This window comes from Amia ocellicauda, chromosome 20 (genome assembly GCF_036373705.1).
Source record: "Amia ocellicauda isolate fAmiCal2 chromosome 20, fAmiCal2.hap1, whole genome shotgun sequence".
Classification (NCBI taxonomy): Eukaryota; Metazoa; Chordata; class Actinopteri; order Amiiformes; family Amiidae; genus Amia; species Amia ocellicauda.
In genome coordinates, this window is record NC_089869.1 from 4,069,676 (window position 1) to 4,083,603 (window position 13,928).

The 13,928-nt window shown below is 48.6% G+C and overlaps 11 non-coding genes across 11 annotated transcripts; 3 read left to right on the forward strand and 8 right to left on the reverse strand.

Annotated features, from left to right (window-relative positions):
• The first annotated feature begins 483 nt into the window (after nucleotides 1-483).
• On the forward strand, nucleotides 484-557 carry trnan-guu (transfer RNA asparagine (anticodon GUU)). Its single transcript has one exon. It is a non-coding gene; the product is annotated as a tRNA-Asn (tRNA).
• A 170-nt stretch (nucleotides 558-727) lies between these two features.
• trnat-cgu (transfer RNA threonine (anticodon CGU)) lies at nucleotides 728-801 on the reverse strand. Its single transcript has one exon. It is a non-coding gene; the product is annotated as a tRNA-Thr (tRNA).
• A 554-nt stretch (nucleotides 802-1,355) lies between these two features.
• Nucleotides 1,356-1,429, reverse strand: trnat-agu (transfer RNA threonine (anticodon AGU)). Its single transcript has one exon. It is a non-coding gene; the product is annotated as a tRNA-Thr (tRNA).
• A 1,961-nt stretch (nucleotides 1,430-3,390) lies between these two features.
• On the forward strand, nucleotides 3,391-3,464 carry trnan-guu (transfer RNA asparagine (anticodon GUU)). Its single transcript has one exon. It is a non-coding gene; the product is annotated as a tRNA-Asn (tRNA).
• Nucleotides 3,465-3,634: 170 nt separating this feature from the next.
• Nucleotides 3,635-3,708, reverse strand: trnak-cuu (transfer RNA lysine (anticodon CUU)). The gene has a single exon. It is a non-coding gene; the product is annotated as a tRNA-Lys (tRNA).
• A 554-nt stretch (nucleotides 3,709-4,262) lies between these two features.
• Nucleotides 4,263-4,336, reverse strand: trnat-agu (transfer RNA threonine (anticodon AGU)). The gene has a single exon. It is a non-coding gene; the product is annotated as a tRNA-Thr (tRNA).
• Nucleotides 4,337-5,316: 980 nt separating this feature from the next.
• trnat-cgu (transfer RNA threonine (anticodon CGU)) lies at nucleotides 5,317-5,390 on the reverse strand. Its single transcript has one exon. It is a non-coding gene; the product is annotated as a tRNA-Thr (tRNA).
• Nucleotides 5,391-5,944: 554 nt separating this feature from the next.
• On the reverse strand, nucleotides 5,945-6,018 carry trnat-agu (transfer RNA threonine (anticodon AGU)). Its single transcript has one exon. It is a non-coding gene; the product is annotated as a tRNA-Thr (tRNA).
• A 6,373-nt stretch (nucleotides 6,019-12,391) lies between these two features.
• trnan-guu (transfer RNA asparagine (anticodon GUU)) lies at nucleotides 12,392-12,465 on the forward strand. The gene has a single exon. It is a non-coding gene; the product is annotated as a tRNA-Asn (tRNA).
• A 170-nt stretch (nucleotides 12,466-12,635) lies between these two features.
• trnat-cgu (transfer RNA threonine (anticodon CGU)) lies at nucleotides 12,636-12,709 on the reverse strand. Its single transcript has one exon. It is a non-coding gene; the product is annotated as a tRNA-Thr (tRNA).
• Nucleotides 12,710-13,263: 554 nt separating this feature from the next.
• Nucleotides 13,264-13,337, reverse strand: trnat-agu (transfer RNA threonine (anticodon AGU)). Its single transcript has one exon. It is a non-coding gene; the product is annotated as a tRNA-Thr (tRNA).
• Nucleotides 13,338-13,928: the final 591 nt, after the last annotated feature.

Consider the following 13,928-nt stretch of genomic DNA (forward strand, 5'->3'; position numbering starts at 1 on the left):
AAGGCGCAACTCTGTACTACTGCAGAAGCAAATGGTGGACCTCTGTCATTCGGACCCAGGTCTTTCCTAGAATGGATCCATCTAGCAAACCTCCCTTTGATATTTATGTCTGTCTATCACTAACGGTCATTCGGTTACACTCTACGATGCAGAGAAGGCGTGCTTGCAACAGAAACTGGCAATCTGCAGCGGTAACGCGCAACGTGGTGGACCCCAGTGCTTTGACCTACTAAGCCATGGCGCCAAGGCGTAACTCTGTTCAACTGTAAAAGCAAATGGTGGACCTCTGTCTTTCGGACCCAGGTCTTTCCAAGAATGGATCCATCCAGCCATCCATCATCCCTTTGATTATTTATGTCTGTCTATCACTAACGGTCATTCGTTTACACTATACGATGCAGAGAAGGCGTGCTTGCAACAGAATCTGGCAAACGTCAGCGGAAACACGCAACATGGTGGACCCCAGTCACAACTGCTGCGCCTGTCTCTGTGGCGCAATCGGATAGCGCGTTCGGCTGTTAACCGAAAGGTTGGTGGTTCAAGCCCACCCAGGGACGTCCGTCTATTTCTTACCTCATTGCTTCCATTCGTGGTGTGAGACCTGGACCTCTGCTTTATAATCTCCTGTCCAAGAAACATCGCCTCATGCAGTAACAAAGGCTACGCTGCCAAAAACTTAAACTTGCCCCACAGTCTTGCTGTACATAGCCTCTGCCTCCTTCAGGCCTGGCACCGCTGGGATTTGAACCCAGGATTTCCTGTTTACGAGACAGGCGCTTTCACCAGCTAAGCCACGGCGCCAGAGCTTGCTGCACCCACCCTTTCCTAGTTTCATACCAATTCAGTGGCTGCTACCGTTTACCTACTATATGTTCCACGCATCCATCCAACCAACTATCAACCCACCCATCCATCCATCTATCTATCTATCTATCCTTCTATCTATCTGTCTGTCTATCTACCTACCTCTCTGTCTTTCTACAGCTAGCACTCACTTGCTTACGCTTGCGGACAAAGCAAGAAGTGTGCGTTCAACAGGATCTGACAGCGGAAAAAGATTTGCAGGAAGATGTAGACAGCACTGACAAGTGCAACAAACATTGGGCGGTGTCCGTCTCTGTGCGGCAATGGCATTTTCGCCATCGGACCTAAAGCCAAAGGTGGCCGCGCGAAGCCTACACAGGGAAGTCTTTGTCGTCCTGACCCTATTCTTTAAATACAGGGTTCTGGGAAGATGACTTTCTGCTTTACTCTCTCAGTGGAAGGGATATATCATTCCGGCCCGTGACGAGAGGCAATCTTGCAAAATCCTGGAAGGGGAGTCCTTAGCATGTACCCTAACATGAACAAAGCTGAGGCACCACTGGGATTTGAACCCAGGATCTCCTGTTTACTAGACAGGTGCTTTGACCAACTAAGCCATGGCGCCAAGGCACATCTCTGTACTACTTTAAAAACAAATGCTGGACCTCTGTCATTCGGACCCAGGTCTTTCCTAGAATGGATCCATCCAGCCAGCCATCCATCATCCCTTTGATTATTTATGTCTGTCTATTACTAACGGTCATTCGTTTACACTCTACGATGCAGAGAAAGCGTGCATGCATCAGAAACTGGCAAACGTCAGCGGTAACACGCAACGTGGTGGACCCCAGTGCTTTGAGCAACTAAGCCATGGCGCCAAGGCGCAACTCTGTACTACTGCAGAAGCAAATGGTGGACCTCTGTCATTCGGACCCAGGTCTTTCCTAGAATGGATCCATCCAGCAAACCTCCCTTTGATATTTATGTCTGTCTATCACTAACGGTCATTCGGTTACACTCTACGATGCAGAGAAGGCGTGCTTGCAACAGAAACTGGCAATCTGCAGCGGTAACGCGCAACGTGGTGGACCCCAGTGCTTTGACCTACTAAGCCATGGCGCCAAGGCGTAACTCTGTTCAACTGTAAAAGCAAATGGTGGACCTCTGTCTTTCGGACCCAGGTCTTTCCAAGAATGGATCCATCCAGCCATCCTCCCTTTGATATTTATGTCTGTCTATCAATAACGGTCATTCGTTTACACTCTACGATGCAGAGAAGGCGTGCTTGCAACAGAAACAGGCAAACTGCAGCGGTAACGCGCAACGTGGTGGACCCCAATGCTTTGACTTACTAAGCCATGGCACCAAGGCGTAACTCTGTACTACTGTAAAAGCAAATGGTGGACCTCTGTATTTCGGACCCAGGTCTTTCCAAGAATGGATCCATCCAGCCATCCATCCTCCCTTTGATTATTTATGTCTGTCTATCACTAACGGTCATTCGTATACACTCTACGATGCAGAGAAAGCGTGCATGCATAAGAAACTGGCAAACGTCAGCGTTAACGCGCAACGTGGTGGACCCCAGTGCTTTGACCAACTAAGCCATGGTGCCAAGGCGTAACTCTGTACTGCTGTAAAAGCAAATGGTGGACCTCTGTCTTTCGGACACTGGTCTTTCCAAGAATGGATCCATCCAGCCTTCCTCCCTTTGATATTTATGTCTGTCTATCAATAATTGTCATTCGTTTACACTCTACGATGCAGAGAAGGCGTGCTTGCAACAGAAACAGGCAAACTGCAGCGGTAACGCGCAACGTGGTGGACCCCAGTGCTTTGAACTACTAAGCCATGGCGCCAAGGCGTAACTCTGTACTACTGTAAAAGCAAATGGTGGACCTCTGTCTTTCGGACCCAGGTCTTTCCAAGAATGGATCCATCCAGCCATCCATCCTCTCTTTGATTATTTATGTCTGTCTATCACTAACGGTCATTCGTATACACTCTACGATGCAGAGAAAGCGTGCATGCATAAGAAACAGGCAAACTGCAGCGGTAACGCGCAACGTGGTGGACCCCAGTGCTTTGACCTACTAAGCCATGGCGCCAAGGCGTAACTCTGTACTACTGTAAAAGCAAATGGTGGACCTCTGTCTTTCGGACCCAGGTCTTTCCAAGAATGGATCCATCCAGCCATCCTCCCTTTGATATTTATGTCTGTCTATCAATAACGGTCATTCGTTTACACTCTACGATGCAGAGAAAGCGTGCATGCATAAGAAACAGGCAAACTGCAGCGGAAACACGCAACATGGTGGACCCCAGTGCTTTGACCTACTAAGCCATGGCGCCAAGGCGTAACTCTGTACTACTGTAAAAGCAAATGGTGGACCTCTGTCTTTCGGACCCAGGTCTTTCCAAGAATGGATCCATCCAGCCATCCTCCCTTTGATATTTATGTCTGTCTATCAATAACGGTCATTCGTTTACACTCTACGATGCAGAGAAAGCGTGCATGCATAAGAAACAGGCAAACTGCAGCGGAAACACGCAACATGGTGGACCCCAGTCACAACTGCTGCGCCTGTCTCTGTGGCGCAATCGGATAGCGCGTTCGGTTGTTAACCGAAAGGTTGGTGGTTCGAGCCCACCCAGGGACGTCCGTCTACTTCTTACCTCATTGCTTCCATTCGTGGTGTGAGACCTGGACCTCTGCTTTATAATCTCCTGTCCAAGAAACATCGCCTCATGCAGTAACAATGGCTTCGCTGCCAAAAACTTAAACTTGCCCCACAGTCTTGCTGTACATAGCCTCTGCCTCCTTCAAGCCAGGCACCGCTGGGATTTGAACCCAGGATTTCCTGTTTAAGAGACAGGCGCTTTCACCAGCTAAGCCATGGCGCCAGAGCTTGCTGCACCTACCCTTTCCTAGTTTCATACCAATTCAGTGGCTGCTACCGTTTACCTACTATATGTTCCACGCATCCATCCAACCAACTATCCACCCACCCATCCATCCATCTATCTATCTATCTATCCTTCTATCTATCTGTCTGTCTATCTACCTACCTCTCTGTCTTTCTACAGCTAGCACTCACTTGCTTACGCTTGCGGACAAAGCAAGAAGTGTGCGTTCAACAGGATCTGACAGCGGAAAAAGATTTACAGGAAGATGTAGACAGCACTGACAAGTGCAACAAACATTGGGCGGTGTCCGTCTCTGTGCGGCAATGGCATTTTGGCCATCGGACCTAAAGCCAAAGGTGGCCGCGCGAAGCCTACACAGGGAAGTCTTTGTCGTCCTGACCCTATTCTTTAAATACAGGGTTCTGGGACGATGACTTTCTGCTTTACTCTCTCAGTGGAAGGGATATATAATTCCGGCCCGTGACGAGAGGCAATCTTGCAAAATCCTGGAAGGGTAGTCCTTAGCATGTACCCTAACATGAACAAAGCTGAGGCACCACTGGGATTTGAACCCAGGATCTCCTGTTTACTAGACAAGTGCTTTGACCAACTAAGCCATGGCGCCAAGGCACAACTCTGTACTACTTGAAAAGCAAATGCTGGACCTCTGTCATTCGGACCCAGGTCATTCCTAGAATGGATCCATCCAGCCAGCCATCCATCCTCCCTTTGATTATTTATGTCTGTCTATTACTAACGGTCATTCGTTTACACTCTACGATGCAGAGAAAGCGTGCATGCATCAGAAACTGGCAAACGTCAGCGGTAACACGCAACGTGGTGGACCCCAGTGCTTTAAACAACTAAGCCATGGCGCCAAGGCGCATCTCTGTACTACTGTAAAAGCAAAAGGTGGACCTCTGTCATTCGGACCCAGGTCCTTCCAAGAATGGATCCATCCAGCCATCCTCCAATTGATTATTATGTCTGTATATAAATAACGGTCATTCGTTTACACTCTACGATGCAGAGAAGGCGTGTATGCATCAGAAACTGGCAAACGTCAGTGGTAACACGCAACGTGGTGGACCACAGTGCTTTGACCAACTAAGCCATGGCGCCAAGGCGCAACTCTGTACTACTGTAAAAGCAAATGGTGGACCTCTGTCATTCGGACCCAGGTCTTTCCAAGAATGGATCCATCCAGCCATCCATCATCCCTTTGATTATTTATGTCTGTCTATCACTAACGGTCATTCGTTTACACTATACGATGCAGAGAAGGCGTGCTTGCAACAGAAACTGGCAAACGTCAGCGGAAACACGCAACATGGTGGACCCCAGTCACAACTGCTGCGCATGTCTCTTTGGCGCAATCGGATAGCGCGTTCGGCTGTTAACCGAAATGTTGGTGGTTCTAGCCCACCCAGGGACGTCCGTCTACTTCTTACCTCATTGCTTCCATTCGTGGTGTGAGACCTGGACCTCTGCTTTATAATCTCCTGTCCAAGAAACATCGCCTCATGCAGTAACAATGGCTTCGCTGCCAAAAACTTAAACTTGCCCCACAGTCTTGCTGTACATAGCCTCTGCCTCCTTCAGGCCAGGCACCGCTGGGATTTGAACCCAGGATTTCCTGTTTACGAGACTGGCGCTTTCACCAGCTAAGCCACGGTGCCAGAGCTTGCTGCACCCACCCTTTCCTAGTTTCATACCAATTCAGTGGCTGCTACCGTTTACCTACTATATGTTCCACGCATCCATCCAACCAACTATCCACCCACCCATCCATCCATCTATCTATCTATCTATCCTTCTATCTATCTGTCTGTCTATCTACCTACCTCTCTGTCTTTCTACAGCTAGCACTCACTTGCTTACGCTTGCGGACAAAGCAAGAAGTGTGCGTTCAACAGGATCTGACAGCGGAAAAAGATTTACAGGAAGATGTAGACAGCACTGACAAGTGCAACAAACATTGGGCGGTGTCCGTCTCTGTGCGGCAATGGCATTTTGGCCATCGGACCTAAAGCCAAAGGTGGCCGCGCGAAGCCTACACAGGGAAGTCTTTGTCGTCCTGACCCTATTCTTTAAATACAGGGTTCTGGGACGATGACTTTCTGCTTTACTCTCTCAGTGGAAGGGATATATCATTCCGGCCCGTGACGAGAGGCAATCTTGCAAAATCCTGGAAGGGTAGTCCTTAGCATGTACCCTAACATGAACAAAGCTGAGGCACCACTGGGATTTGAACCCAGGATCTCCTGTTTACTAGACAAGTGCTTTGACCAACTAAGCCATGGCGCCAAGGCACAACTCTGTACTACTTTAAAAGCAAATGCTGGACCTCTGTCATTCGGACCCAGGTCATTCCTAGAATGGATCCATCCAGCCAGCCATCCATCCTCCCTTTGATTATTTATGTCTGTCTATTACTAACGGTCATTCGTTTACACTCTACGATGCAGAGAAAGCATGCATGCATCAGAAACTGGCAAACGTCAGCGGTAACACGCAACGTGGTGGACCCCAGTGCTTTAAACAACTAAGCCATGGCGCCAAGGCGCATCTCTGTACTACTGTAAAAGCAAAAGGTGGACCTCTGTCATTCGGACCCAGGTCCTTCCAAGAATGGATCCATCCAGCCATCCTCCAATTGATTATTATGTCTGTATATAAATAACGGTCATTCGTTTACACTCTACGATGCAGAGAAGGCGTGCTTGCAACAGAAACAGGCAAACTGCAGCGGTAACACACAACGTAGTGGACCCCAGTGCTTTGACCAACTTAGCCATGGAGCCAAGGCACAACTCTGTACTACTGTAAAAGCAAATGCTAGACCTCTGTCATTCGAACCCAGGTCTTTCCTAGGATGGTTCCATCAAGCCATCCTCCCTTTGATATTTATGTCTGTCTATCAATAACGGTCATTCGTTTACACTCTACGATGCAGAGAAGGCGTGCTTGCAACAGAAACAGGCAAACTGCAGCGGTAACGCGCAACGTGGTGGACCCCAGTGCTTTGACCTACTAAGCCATGGCGCCAAGGCGTAACTCTGTACTACTGCAGAAGCAAATGGTGGACCTCTGTCAATAGGATCCAGGTCTTTCCTAGAATGGATCCATCCAGCCATCCTCCCTTTGATATTTATGTCTGTCTATCAATAACGGTCATTCGTTTACACTCTACGATGCAGAGAAGGCGTGCTTGCAACAGAAACAGGCAAACTGCAGCGGTAACGCGCAACGTGGTGGACCCCAGTGCTTTGACCAACTAAGCCATGGTGCCAAGGCGCAACTCTGTACTACTGTAAAAGCAAATGGTGGAACTCTGTCATTCGGACCCAGGTCTTTCCAAGAATGGATCCAGCCAGCCATCCTCCCTTTGATATTTATGTCTGTCTATCAATAACGGACATTCGTTTACACTCTACGATGCAGAGAAGGCGTGCTTGCAACAGAAACTGGCAAACTGCAGCGGTAACACGCAACGTAGTGGACCCCAGTGCTTTGACCAACTAAGCCATGGCGCCAAGGCACAACTCTGTACTACTGTAAAAGCAAATGCTAGACCTCTGTCATTCGGACCCAGGTCTTTCCTAGGATGGATCCATCCAGCCATCCTCCCTTTGATATTTATGTCTGTCTATCACTAACGGTCATTCGTTTACACTCTACGATGCAGAGAAGGCGTGTATGCATCAGAAACTGGCAAACTGCAGCGTTAACACGCAACGTGGTGGACCCCAGTGCTTTGACCAACTAAGCCATGGTGCCAAGACGCAACTCTGTACTACTGTAAAAGCAAATGCTAGACCTCTGTCATTCGGACCCAGGTCTTTCATAGGATGGATCCATCAAGCCATCCTCCCTTTGATATTCATGTCTGTCTATCAATAACGGTCATTCGTTTACACTCTACGATGCAGAGAAGGCGTGCTTGCAACAGAAACAGGCAAACTGCCGCGGTATCGCGCAACGTGGTGGACCCCAGTGCTTTGACCTACTAAGCCATGGCGCCAAGGCGTAACTCTGTACTACTGTAATAGCAAATGGTGGACCTCTGTCTTTCGGACCCAGGTCTATCCAAGAATGGATCCATCCAGCCATCCATCCTCCCTTTGATTATTTATGTCTGTCTATCACTAACGGTCATTCGTATACACTCTACGATGCAGAGAAAGCGTGCATGCATAAGAAACTGGCAAACGTCAGCGTTAACGCGCAACGTGGTGGACCCCAGTGCTTTGACCAACTAAGCCATGGCACCAAGGCACAACTCTGTTCTACTGTAAAAGCAAATGCTAGACCTCTGTCATTCGGACCCAGGTCTTTCATAGGATGGATCCATCAAGCCATCATCCCTTTGATATTTATGTCTGTCTATCAATAACGGTCATTCGTTAACACTCTACGATGCAGAGAAGGCGTGCTTGCAACAGAAACAGGCAAACTGCAGCGGTAACGCGCAACGTGGTGGACCCCAGTGCTTTGACCAACTAAGCCATGGCGCCAAGGCGTAACTCTGTACTACTGTAAAAGCAAATGGTGGACCTCTGTCTTTCGGACTTAGGTCTTTCCAAGAATGGATCCATCCAGCCATCCTCCCTTTGATATTTATGTCTGTCTATCAATAACGGTCATTCGTTTACACTCTACGATGCAGAGAAGGCGTGCTTGCAACAGAAACAGGCAAACTGCAGCGGTAACGCGCAACGTGGTGGACCCCAGTGCTTTGACCTACTAAGCCATGGCACCAAGGCACAACTCTGTACTACTGCAGAAGCAAATGGTGGACCTCTGTCATTCGGACCCAGGTATTTCCAAGAATGGATCCATCCAGCCATCCATCCTCCCTTTGATTATTTATGTCTGTCTATCACTAACGGTCATTCGTATACACTCTACGATGCAGAGAAAGCGTGCTGGCAATAGAAACTGGCAAACTGCAGCGGTAACGCGCAACGTGGTGGACCCAAGTGCTTTGACCAACTAAGCCATGGCGCCAAGACACAACTCTGTACTACTGTAAAAGCAAATGCTAGACCTCTGTCATTCGGACCCAGGTCTTTCCTAGGATGGATCCGTCAAGCTATCCTCCCTTTGATATTTATGTCTGTCTATCACTAACGGTCATTCGTTTACACTCTACGATGCAGAGAAGGCGTGTATCAATCAGAAACTGGCAAACATCAGTGGTAACACGCAACGTGGTGGACCCCAGTGCTTTGACCTACTAAGCCATGGCGCCAAGGCACAACTCTGTACTACTTTAAAAGCAAATGCTGGACCTCTGTCATTCGGACCCAGGTCTTTCCTAGAATGGATCCATCCAGCCAGCCATCCATCATCCCTTTGATTATTTATGTCTGTCTATTACTAACGGTCATTCGTTTACACTCTACGATGCAGAGAAAGCGTGCATGCATCAAAAACTGGCAAACGTCAGCAGTAACAAGCAACGTTGGTGGACCCCAGTGCTTTGAGCAACTAAGCCATGGCGCCAAGGCGCAACTCTGTACTACTGCAGAAGCAAATGGTGGACCTCTGTCATTCGGACCCAGGTCTTTCCTAGAATGGATCCATCCAGCAAACCACCCTTTGATATTTATGTCTGTCTATCACTAACGGTCATTCGGTTACACTCTACGATGCAGAGAAGGCGTGCTTGCATCAGAAACTGGCAATCTGCAGCGGTAACGCGCAACGTGGTGGACCCCAGTGCTTTGACCTACTAAGCCATGACGCCAAGGCGTAACTCTGTACTACTGTAAAAGCAAATGGTGGACCTCTGTCTTTCGGACCCAGGTCTTTCCAAGAATGGATCCATCCAGCCATCCTCCCTTTAATATTTATGTCTGTCTATCACTAACGGTCATTTGTTTACACTCTACGATGCAGAGAAGGCGTGCTTGCAACAGAAACAGGCAAACTGCAGCGGTAACGCGCAACGTGGTGGACCCCAGTGCTTTGACCTACTAAGCCATGGCGCCAAGGCGCAACTCTGTACTACTGCAGAAGCAAACGGTGGACCTCTTTCAATCGGACCCAGGTCTTTCCTAGAATGGATCCATCCAGCCATCCTCCCTTTGATATTTATGTCTGTCTATCAATAACGGTCATTCGTTTACACTCTACGATGCAGAGAAGGCGTGCTTGCAACAGAAACAGGCAAACGTCAGCGGTAACGCGCAACGTGGTGGACCCCAGTGCTTTGACCAACTAAGCCATGGTGCCAAGGCGCAACTCTGTACTACTGCAGAAGCAAACGGTGGACCTCTTTCAATCGGACCCAGGTCTTTCCTAGAATGGATCCATCCAGCCATCCTCCCTTTGATATTTATGTCTGTCTATCAATAACGGTCTTTCGTTTACACTCTACGATGCAGAGAAAGCGTGCATGCATAAGAAACAGGCAAACTGCAGCGGTAACGCGCAACGTGGTGGACCCCAGTGCTTTGACCTACTAAGCCATGGCGCCAAGGCGTAACTCTGTACTACTGTAAAAGCAAATGGTGGACCTCTGTCTTTCGGACCCAGGTCTTTCCTAGAATGGATCCATCCAGCAAACCTCCCTTTGATATTTATGTCTGTCTATCACTAACGGTCATTCGGTTACACTCTACGATGCAGAGAAGGCGTGCTTGCAACAGAAACTGGCAATCTGCAGCGGTAACGCGCAACGTGGTGGACCCCAGTGCTTTGACCAACTAAGCCATGGCGCCAAGGCGTAACTCTGTTCAACTGTAAAAGCAAATGGTGGACCTCTGTCTTTCGGACCCAGGTCTTTCCAAGAATGGATCCATTCAGCCATCCTCCCTTTGATATTTATGTCTGTCTATCAATAACGGTCATTCGTTTACACTCTACGATGCAGAGAAGGCGTGCTTGCAACAGAAACAGGCAAACTGCAGCGGTAATGCGCAACGTGGTGGACCCCAGTGCTTTGACTTACTAAGCCATGGCGCCAAGGCGTAACTCTGTACTACTGTAAAAGCAAATGGTGGACCTCTGTCTTTCGGACCCAGGTCTTTCCAAGAATGGATCCATCCAGCCATCCATCCTCCCTTTGATTATTTATGTCTGTCTATCACTAACGGTCATTCGTATACACTCTACGATGCAGAGAAAGCGTGCATGCATAAGAAACTGGCAAACGTTAGCGTTAACGTGCAACGTGGTGGACCCCAGTGCTTTGACCAACTAAGCCATGGTGCCAAGGCGCAACTCTGAACTACTGTAAAAGCAAATGGTGGAACTCTGTCATTCGGACCCAGGTCTTTCCAAGAATGGATCCATCCAGCCATCCTCCCTTTGATATTTATGTCTGTCTATCAATAACGGTCATTCGTTTACACTCTACGATGCAGAGAAAGCGTGCTTGCAACAGAAACTGGCAAACTGCAGCGGTAACACGCAACGTAGTGGACCCCAGTGCTTTGACCAACTAAGCCATGGCGCCAAGGCACAACTCTGTACTACTGTAAAAGCAAATGCTAGACCTCTGTCATTCGGACCCAGGTCTTTCATAGGATGGATCCATCAAGCCATCCTCCCTTTGATATTTATGTCTGTCTATCAATAATTGTCATTCGTTTACACTCTACGATGCAGAGAAGGCGTGCTTGCAACAGAAACAGGCAACCTGCAGCGGTAACGCGCAACGTGGTGGACCCCAGTGCTTTGACCTACTAAGCCATGGCGCCAAGGCGCAACTCTGTACTACTGTAAAAGCAAATGGTGGACCTCTGTCTTTCGGACCCAGGTCTTTCCAAGAATGGATCCATCCAGCCATCCATCCTCCCTTTGATTATTTATGTCTGTCTATCACTAACGGTCATTCGTATACACTCTACGATGCAGAGAAAGCGTGCATGCATAAGAAACTGGCAAACGTCAGCGGTAACACGCAACGTGGTGGACCCTAGTGCTTTGACCAACTAAGCAATGGCGCCAAGGCGCAACTCTGTACTACTGCAGAAGCAAACGATGGACCTCTTTCAATCGGACCCAGGTCTTTCCTAGAATGGATCCATCCAGCCATCCTCCCTTTGATATTTATGTCTGTCTATCAATAACGGTCATTCGTTTACACTCTACGATGCAGAGAAGGCGTGCTTGCAACAGAAACAGGCAAACGTCAGCGGTAACGCGCAACGTGGTGGACCCCAGTGCTTTGACCAACTAAGCCATGGTGCCAAGGCGCAACTCTGTACTACTGTAAAAGCAAATGCTAGACCTCTGTCATTCGGACCCAGGTCTTTCCTAGGATGGATCCATCAAGCCATCCTCCCTTTGATATTTATGTCTGTCTATCACTAACGGTCATTCGTTTACACTCTACGATGCAGAGAAGGCGTGTGTGCATCAGAAACTGGCAAACGTCAGTGGTAACACGCAACGTGGTGGACCCCAGTGCTTTGACCAACTAATTCATGGTGCCAAGGCGCAACTCTGTACTACTGTAAAAGCAAATGCTAGACCTCTGTCATTCGGACCCAGGTCTTTCCTAGGATGGATCCATCAAGCCATCCTCCCTTTGATATTTATGTCTGTCTATCAATAACGGTCATTCGTTTACACTCTACGATGCAGAGAAGGCGTGTATGCATCAGAAACTGGCAAACGTCAGCGGAAACACGCAACATGGTGGACCCCAGTCACAACTGCTGCGCCTGTCTCTGTGGCGCAATCGGATAGCGCGTTCGGCTGTTAACCGATAGGTTGGTGGTTCGAGCCCACCCAGGGACGTCCGTCTACTTCTTACCTCATTGCTTCCATTCGTGGTGTGAGACCTGGACCTCTGCTTTATAATCTCCTGTCCAAGAAACATCGCCTCATGCAGTAACAATGGCTACGCTGCCAAAAACTTAAACTTGCCCCACAGTCTTGCTGTACATAGCCTCTGCCTCCTTCAGGCCTGGCACCGCTGGGATTTGAACCCAGGATTTCCTGTTTACGAGACAGGCGCTTTCACCAGCTAAGCCACGGCGCCAGAGCTTGCTGCACCCACCCTTTCCTAGTTTCATACCAATTCAGTGGCTGCTACCGTTTACCTACTATATGTTCCACGCATCCATCCAACCAACTATCCACCCACCCATCCATCCATCTATCTATCTATCTATCCTTCTATCTATCTGTCTGTCTATCTACCTACCTCTCTGTGTTTCTACAGCTAGCACTCACTTGCTTACGCTTGCGGACAAAGCAAGAAGTGTGCGTTCAACAGGATCTGACAGCGGAAAAAGATTTACAGGAAGATGTAGATAGCACTGACAAGTGCAACAAACATTGGGCGGTGTCCGTCTCTGTGCGGCAATGGCATTTTCGCCATCGGACCTAAAGCCAAAGGTGGCCGCGCGAAGCCTACACAGGGAAGACTTTGTCGTCCTGACCCTATTCTTTAAATACAGGGTTCTGGGAAGATGACTTTCTGCTTTACTCTCTCAGAGGAAGGGATATATCATTCCGGCCCGTGACGAGAGGCAATCTTGCAAAATCCTGGAAGGGGAGTCCTTAGCATGTACCCTAACATGAACAAAGCTAAGGCACCACTGGGATTTGAACCCAGGATCTCCTGTTTACTAGACAGGTGCTTTGACCAACTAAGCCATGGTGCCAAGGCACAACTCTGTACTACTGTAAAAGCAAATGCTAGACCTCTGTCATTTGGACCCAGGTCTTTCATAGGATGGATCCATCAAGCCATCCTCCCTAAGATATTTATATCTGTCTATCAATAATTGTCATTCGTTTACACTCTACGATGCAGAGAAGGCGTGCTTGCAACAGAAACAGGCAACCTGCAGCGGTAACGCGCAACGTGGTGGACCCCAGTGCTTTGACCAACTAAGCCATGGCGCCAAGGCACAACTCTGTACTACTGTAAAAGCAAATGCTGGACCTCTGTCATTCGGACCCAGGTCTTTCCAAGAATGGATCCATCCAGCCATCCTCCCTTTGATATTTATGTCTGTCTATCAATAACGGTCATTCGTTTACACTCTACGATGCAGAGAAAGCGTGCATGCATAAGAAACAGGCAAACTGCAGCGGTAACGCGCAACGTGGTGGACCCCAGTGCTTTGACCTACTAAGCCATGGCGTAAAGGCGTAAATCGGATAGCGCGTACGGCTGTTAACCGAAAGGTTGGTGGTTCTAGCCCACCCAGGGACGTCCGTCTACTTCTTACCTCATTGCTTCCATTCGT